General features: G+C 33.7%; 1 long non-coding RNA gene across 1 annotated transcript; it reads right to left on the bottom strand.

The window, feature by feature from the left end:
* Nucleotides 1–3,014: 3,014 nt before the first annotated feature.
* Nucleotides 3,015–4,934, bottom strand: LOC131075399 (uncharacterized). Its single transcript, XR_009113209.2, has 2 exons — nucleotides 4,680–4,934; nucleotides 3,015–4,056 (listed from the first exon to the last, which is right to left on the bottom strand). It is a non-coding gene; the product is annotated as an uncharacterized LOC131075399 (long non-coding RNA).
* Between the last annotated feature and the right edge of the window lie 4,035 nt (nucleotides 4,935–8,969).

The raw sequence follows: 8,969 nt of genomic DNA, 5'->3' as shown, positions 1-8,969 counted from the left end.
ACAAAAACACTACTACTCTCAGTGCCTCCGCAGCTGAGGCTAATGAATCCTGCAAACATTCATTAATGTTATTAATATATCAAAGATTTGCATCTCATAATATAGGCAGAAGGATCATGAAAATTTCGGTGCTTACCGAGTTGGCCAAATAAATTACAGTTACTGTAAATAAGATCAACGCTTCAGGGACACAGAAGAGTCGAAGTTCTAAAACGTACTCAAATTGAATTTCGAAGAGGAATTTCCAGTTAGTGGGTCTCTTCGTGGGCCACTTCATGTTGTTTGTAAATAACGTAAATTCACATATTCTAATTATCATTCATTTCTTGTTCATTAAACCATTCATTAATTTTAGAGAAACCAAAAAAATTGTTAACAAAAAATTTATTAATAAATTCGTATATTCTAATTATCATTCATTTTTTATTCATTCAATTACTCATTAAAAAGAAATCAAAAAAATTGACAACTAAATGTCTATTAATAAATTTCATGTGTCAGACAGCCCATCACTTTATCCACATTATGAAATTTTAGATTTTAATTAGAAGAGTTGCAGAATTTTTGGACTTAAACTGGAAGAGTTGTGTAACTTTATTGGTATTCATAGGATACAACTACTCGAACATTTGTGTACAAGTCTTGGTCATTTTTTAAGTCTTGGTCATTTTTTAAGAGGTTGTAGTGCACGGTTATGGGAGCATTTTAAGTCTGTATCAAATAACACTTTGAAATGATCACTTTTTTGACCCTTCACACATAATGAATTTCACATGTGTCATTACTAACCAGAAGCCAGAACAATAGCTATTAACAATTAAGTTACAAAATAAAATTTTCAAAATGTAATATACTATATAAAATCTATGTAGCTATAAGCAATTATGTCACAAAATAAACTATATCAAAATCTAATATTCTATTTAAGAAATGTGTACCCAAAATTAACTATAATGAAACACTTCCCTAAATTAATATATTCAAACTAAGACTGTTTTTCTTCTTGCCATATTCCAATTTCTCTGCGCTGAATTTTGTGGGTTGTGTCCTTGGGATGAAAATTATCCATGGTCAGAATTCATCTATATACAGGAATGTGTTAGGTTAACGGTAGCATATCACAGGCATTCAGCAAAGGACCCAAAGGTGTCCAAATGTACTCTTCCCCAGAGTTTAACTCTATGGGTTTTTTAAATCTTGACAAACTGCGGTGTTTTATTCTATTATCTCACTTCAATATTATTTATCAGTGCTGTTTTCAGCATTGTCTCTTTGTTGAATGTTAAGTCTAATGGTCTTGGATCATCTAGCTTTTTTTGTTCATTTCGTCTTCTAGTTGTTTCTTCATTTCTTTTCGAGAGACTTTTCTAAATCAATATATGCATCTATATACTGCTGTAATTAAACATTTGAGGTAGTAATTAATAAGAGTTTTCCCCTGCTTTAAGGTGTATATAGTCAATTGATGAACAACTATAAATCTGATGTTTTGTGTTTTGTTTATTATTTCTGAATCTTTGATTCTGTTTTGAATAGGTTTATCTGCAACTGATTTATGTGTGCTTGATTCGATGGTATCGTTTCATGTCACTTCTTTGTATGAAGTATTTCAAAAACCTACAAAGCAACCACTTTGGTAAGGCTTTTCTTGCTAATAAGATTTATTATTTGGTAAAAGGGATATTTCATTAAAATGAAAATAGTTGTGTTGCAATATGTTAAATATGTTCCCAGTTTTAATATCGCCTGGTCAATTGAATTTTTCAAAGATGTAAAATCAATTTTGAATCCAATAAAAAGCCTTGGTAATTGCTCGATACAGCAAAATAGGTACCTCGTATGTAACAGACTCGATACGTTTGGCATTGCTATCATAATTGCAGGCAATTGAATTCAATGGACTAGTATCATACGGAAAGATGAAAGAGTTAAAAGAGTGCGGAGGATACTTCCAACTGTTCTTTTAGGCAAAAAGAAATTAATTTTGACAGTCATTAACTGAGACAGCTTAATTCTGATTTAGGTTGTAGATTAATTCGTATTGATCCTCAACAGAACACTGGTCATGTGTATCAGTTGGAATTTCAAGTGAAAGATCGTTGGATGTAAAGTCCCAATGCTGTTTAACCCTTCAGCTTCTTCGTTTAGTTCTCCCAGCTGTCTTCATTTCTTCTTGAAAAATTAATAATGATCAATATGCATCTATAATTAAACATTTTGATAGTGATTAATAAGAGTTTTTCTCCCATCTGAAAGTGAATGTAACCGATTGATGAACCACTACAAAGTAGCTAATCTCGATGTACCATTATAAATCTAATGTTGTGTTTCGTTTAAATCTTTAATTCTCTTTTAAATTAGGTTTATGTGCTCTTGATTATTTAACAATCCTTCTTTTCCTTTAACTTCGTCCCCCATTTCTATTATTTATAGAAATCAGCATATGTAAACTATTTTTTTCAAAGCTACAATCATTATTAGAGACATAAAATAAAGAATGCAGTGTTTATAGAGCATCAATAAACATGAGAAAAATGGGGTAGAGCGTGAAGATAATTAAAATATGGATTCTTGAAATTTCTATCACGGGTTGAGTAGTACGCTATCATGGCATTCGTTCTATTTGATGACACATGAGGTAGTGATCATCAGTAAAATACATAAAACCAATGCAATCAGATCAAATTTATGGCAGTTCATAAGATTTCTTCTTCCTTACTCTACATGGCTGTTCAAAGCATATCAGATGTTTTGAGTTATTCTATATGAAGGCACATGTTCAAAGCAAATCAGATGTTTTTTTGAGTTATTTTATATTCAAGGGACATTTGACATGCATAAAGCAGCTGCAAAGAAAGCATTCAAAGCAAGTCAAATCCTATCAGCATTTCTATGGTTAACAAAATCTACCAAATGATATCATGGATTTATTCTTACTACCCCGATTGTAAAGTTTTCGCCTTACTTATTGGCAGCAGTTTGCAGCATGAGATTGTAAAAATAGAGAAATCACATAAACTAAAAATATTTCATTCCTTAATTCATTTCTTTAGACCAACAATATTCATAACAGGAAACCTAAATGGAAAGACACCAGCAGCATCTCAATAACGATTACAATTCTCAAATGATGACCCCTTTGCCACTTCCCATTTATTTTTGTCACTAAATAACTCTCTGAACCTTTTATTATTGGGTAATGAACATAAATATAAGAAGTGATCTTTTCCTGGCTACATTGGGCTGGAAAAGGATATAACTTATTTAACAATTTCAAAATAGTAAACCAAAATAGAAACACACCAGCAACATCTCATTAACAACTTACACTTATCAAATGATCCCTTTGCCACTTTCACTTATTTCAATTACTAAACAACTTTCCAAACCTTTCTGTATTGGGTAATGAATGTAAATACAAGTGATCTTCTTGCTGGCAACATTTGACTGGCAAAAGAAATAACTCATTTACACCAGCAACATCTCACATCTCGTTGACAACTTACACTTGTCAAATCAAATGATACTTTGCCAGTTCCACTTATTTCTTTATTTCTTTTGCTAAACGACTCTCCAAACCTTTCAGTATTGGGTAATGAATGCAAATACAAGTGATCCTTTTCCTGGCAAGGATGACTTACACTTGTCAAATGATACTTTGACACTTCCACTTATTTCTATTGTTAAACAACTCTCCAATCCTTTTGTTATTGAGTAATGAATGTAAATACAAGTGATCTTTTTCCTGACAGCATTTGACTGGCAAAGAAAATAGCTTATATACACCAGCAACATCTCATTAACAACTTACACTTGTTAAATGATCCCTTAGTCACTTCCACTTATTTATATTGCTAAACGACTCTCTGAACCTTTCATTATTGAGTAATGAATATAAATACAAGAAGTGATCTTTTTCCTGGCGACATGTGGCTGGCAAAGGAAATAGCTTATTTAACAATTCTTCTGAAGACGATTTTCGATTTTCTTAGACGTAAAGGCCTTTGAAATTCTATCTATTTGTTTAGATCAGTGTTCATGAACGTACCATCTATACTGTCTTACACAATAAAAGCAGAAGATAATTAGATTGCCAGAATAAGACAATATAACCAGAATCACGTTTACGACAAAATGCATACATTTTTAGAAAATGTACATACAAGAATATCGGTGGCTATCAAAAGCATCCAGTTCAGTACAAACAGCTTAATGGAAATATTATTTTCATTTTTCTAGATTTATCAATACGATGTGATGGTAAAAATCTCAATACACAGAAACAATTTACATAGATTATAAAAACCTGCTATCATTAGCATAATAGAATGCAGCAATCAAAAAACTAAATCCAGAAGCAATTTACATAGGTTATTAACAACCTGCTACCGTTAGCATAATAGAATGCATCAATCGGAAAACTAAGAATCACTCTATCAAAACCTCCAGGGCACTTCATGCCTGTCTATTAAAAAAAGTCAGACGGGTTCTGGCTTAACATTAATTTTTTTTAAATCAATGAAAAGCAGTCAAACTTCAATTCCAAAACTTGAGTAAAACGGCAGTTTCTCAAATGATATCTAGCTTAATAATCAAAACTTTTAAATGATAAACCCGGATCATTGAAACCCTCATATTAAAACAAGTACGAATAAATAGAATAGATGAGAGACGCATACAAGAAAAATAGCCGTGAGAAGGCAGAGGTTATTGGAAAGGGAGGTGATGCGTAGGGAGGACGTCAGGTATGGGCGGTTCAGGCAAGAGAAAGGCAAGCAAAAGCAGCAGCCATCTTTTGCCCAGACGCCCACACTTAACAGCCTGCCACTACAACACATCACCTCCTATCCTCCTCTCTCTTCTCTACTCCACTCGCCTGCAGATTCTATGCCGTCTAAGTTTACCTCTCCAACCAATTTTATACGCATTCAACTCAGGTAAGATCCAGGCAACTTCTGCAAACCCTAAAAAGCATGGACGCCAAGATTTTATTAGTGTGAATTGAATTTAGGGCACATCCAAGCAATTTCTCCCAACCCTAAAATGAATGGGCGGAAAGTTAGTGGAAACTTCGAGATTCGTACGTAAATGAATCTAAACCGTCAATTTGCAAAACTCATCAAATCTGTCGTGTCCAAATGATAATTTTGAGATGGAGTCAAATTTCTTTTAGAGCAGACTCAAAAAAGTTATTCTGAAAATATAGAACTATAAATCTTATGCAATGCAAACGGTGACATTTAATCTTATTTAGAATTATTTAGAATTTTGTTTTTATTGTGATTCGGTATTGTTCGATTTTATTTGAAAAAGTAAATTGATTGATGTAAATTTGTTATTTATTTTATTCAAATAATAAGATTTTTTGGTTTTTAGATATGGGATTGTTAGATAGTTAGATTTTGACATTTTTTTCAATTGGATCTTTTATTTCTTTGTTCGTGATGTTGTTGAAGATAAAAAAGATGATAATGATAATGATGATTGGGAAACTTCTATGCTCTTCGGGTCCCTTTGATATATAAGGTAAACTCACTTCATTGACTAGTACTCACCACCTCTTGGAGTGTTCTTGATGGCATAGAATACGGGCTTGTTGTAATTACTTTTGTGTTCTTTTGGAGTATTTTCTATTTGAACTTTTGGTATATGACTCTTTTCGCCGGCATTTTTTGGGAACATGTGTAAGTTTATTTTGTAATGGTAATATAGACACTTATTCATTAAAAATAATAATTTAATAAAAAAAGTAATTAATATTTAAAAAAAGATATGTGGAAGGATATTACTTCATTTATTAAATATATTGATATAAACTAGTTTTACTTGTTATTGTGTATATTCATGAAGAGGATTTTGTAATCTCTATTTTTTATCATTTCTTATTCATCATAATTATAGATAAGAAAAAATATAATTTAGAAAGATTTATGTTTAAACCATAGGGACATATTTGAAGAAAATTATTGTAATGGTAAAATTTACACTAACTCCTATTTAGTTTTGGACACAAGTCGAAAGAATGCCTTAATACAATTACATATTGATGAATGTTGCAATTTTGTGCAAACTTGAGTTCATTCCTCTATCTTTCACTAGTCCCTCTTATATGAATTCTCACATATTTGACCACATCTCATCTATTTCAGCACATTTTCTATACACATTACATTTATTGCACCCTACCACGTTTCGGCATTCATTTCTTGTGTAGATAGACTACCATTCTCTCATCTTGGGTCAATCCCAGATGATCACTTATAAATATAACACCAACATTTCAGAACTTCAACTTTAAAGTTTTCTAGCTCCTACCCATTTTGTGGGATATGAATATGATACCAACATTTTGAAACTTCAATTTTAAAGTTTTCTAGCTCCTACCCATTTTATTTTTACCGTGAGCCAACTTGGTATGCATTTCACATGATGATTGATATATAATGGTATTTAAAGGCAATCATTTAAAATTAATTCACATCCTAGCAACATCATCGAATCATTCTTGAATCACTTAGCTTCCTAGAGTATTAGAGGAACATTTCAATTGGTGCACTGAAAGGAATGTCATTTACTTCTAAATTATCTAAGATGTATTTTTATGTTTTCTTGTTGTATGTTGATTTTAGCATGATTGTAAAGTTGGCCCTTTAGGGGATTGACTTACAAGAATTTGCCCATAGCAATCTGACAACCTCCTCGAGGCATTTTTAAATACTATCAATCCTTAATGACTAGTGTTTATGTTGAATTTGAACCCTATTTGTAATCCTAATAAGATCCAACCACTAACCTAGATCTACAAACTAATTGAACACAACATCAATAGAGATCTACCATGCATGCAAAAAACAATGAAATGACAAAGATTATACTATTCACATACAAAGTAGGCTTGTTTGCATTGTTCTCCTATCCTCCATGATCTTGCATTTGATATGGTTGCCCTCAGATTTGTGTTGCACTTGAACAAGAGCTTAAGGAAGGACATATGTGGTTGTGATAATATGTAGCTATGATGCAAAGATGATGTGATGATGTATGCTAAAGTGATTTTGACATAATGTAAGTATGCTATATGGAAAATGAGAGGATGAAACCTCTTTTATAGAGATCATCCTAAAAACGAAGGGTTGGGATTAAGAGCTTAAATGATGAATGAAGTGTTAGGATTGAGGAGTAGGTATTTGGAAAGATGTGTCATCATGTAGATAAGAAGAAAAAGATAAATGAATTAATTAATTAAATAAAAATATGTATCTAATTAATAAAAGAAGGATCACATATATTAAATAAATAAAATATTTATTTAACTTGGGAAAGAGGGATGGAAATAATAAATATTTATTTAAATTGGAAAGAAGAGGCTTAGTGAATTGATTAAATAAATTAAAATATTTAATTAATTAATAGAAGACGTTAGGATAAAAATAGTTAAATAAATATTTATTTATTTAATTAAAGGACAATTTTAGGTGTCTACATTTTGTGTCACTTTGTAGTTTATCACGTTGTTTCAAAGAAGGTTAAAACATAATGGGTTGGGGGATGACCCTTTGGTGAAATGGTGGGGCTTATTGTCTGTAGTGCCTACAACCTAGGTTCAAACCCCCACGGGTTCGTCTCTACCATGTTAAAAATGGAGTACCCTTACCTTGGGGAGAACCTTGGAGAAAAAGTGGGGCTTCTTGCCTATAGTGCTTACATCCTTGGTTCAAACCATTAATTTTAGGGGATGACCCTTTGGTGAAATGGTGGGGCTTATTGTCTGTAGTGCCTACAACCTAGGTTCAAACCCCCACGGGTTAATCTCTACCATGTTAAAAATGGAGTACCCTTACCTTGGGGAGAACCTTGGAGAAATAGTGGGGCTTCTTGCCTGTAGTGCTTACATCCTTGGTTCAAACCATTAATTTTAGGCCTGTTAATGGGCTTTTGAGGGTTAATACCCACAGGAAGGGTGACAAAAGTCAAGAATGGGTTTCGCCAGATAAGGGTTGGATCAAGGTCAACTTTGATGGGGCTTCTAGGGGGAATCTCGGGATCTCTGGGGTAGGGGTCATTGCTCGTGATGAGTATGGAAATATTCTAGCTTTTGGAGCTAAGAGGTTGGTGGATGGTACGAACAATGAAGCCGAGTGTCAAGCGTCTTTAGAAGCCATTCTTTTGGCAAAGAAATTGGACGTGAAGAAACTCCATCTTGAGGGGGATTCCCATATTATTCTGAATGGGATTGCTAAGGGTCGGATGGAGGCCTGGCATCTTGACAAACACATCAGAAGGATGAATCTCCTTCTGTGTGGGTTTGATGATTTTAAGGTTTCGCATGTTCTCAGGGAAGCAAACGTTGAGGCAGACAAGCTCTCGAATGTTGGAGCTAATGGTTCTTTGGATAGCAACTTCAATTTATTTGAGGACCTACGGAATGCGTGTTCTCTTGAGTTTGGTTGATTGTGCTTTAGAAGTGAAAAGCGAACCCGAGTTGTGTTTTTGAGTTTGGTTTGATTTGTTCTTGACACTGGACTTGAGGGAAGAGATGTGTCACGTGGCTTGTGACCTTCGATCTGGTTGCAAGTTGCAACGGCGGCGTAGGAATGATGATGGTAGTAATTGGCGGGTTGATCAGATGATGATGCATGGTTCGAGGTGTTACGTGTGGAGTAATTATTTCTTGATGTGGCACTGGCTATTTTAGGGCCTAGTCTCTTGGTTTTCTAGCACTCCGCAGTGTTTGGTTTTGGTTTTGCTTATGAGTGCATGTTTCGGATGAGAGAGTGGGGAAGGATGGAAGCCAATTTCTCCCTATCTACAGACGGACAAATGCTTGCATTCCGTGGTTCAATTTCGTGTAATCGACTGTTGAATGTTTTCAGGGTTGATGGGGAAGTGTTTTGGAGGGTTGTGCGCTTGATGGTCGAGGAAGAATTTCTGGTTTCCGATTGCCGACTATGTACAAATATGGACATCTC

The sequence above is a fragment of the Cryptomeria japonica genome, chromosome 2 (assembly GCF_030272615.1).
Source record: "Cryptomeria japonica chromosome 2, Sugi_1.0, whole genome shotgun sequence".
Taxonomy (NCBI): Eukaryota; Viridiplantae; Streptophyta; class Pinopsida; order Cupressales; family Cupressaceae; genus Cryptomeria; species Cryptomeria japonica.
The sequence above is the reverse complement of the archived record's forward strand: the minus strand, read 5'-3'. Positions and strand labels throughout refer to the sequence as shown.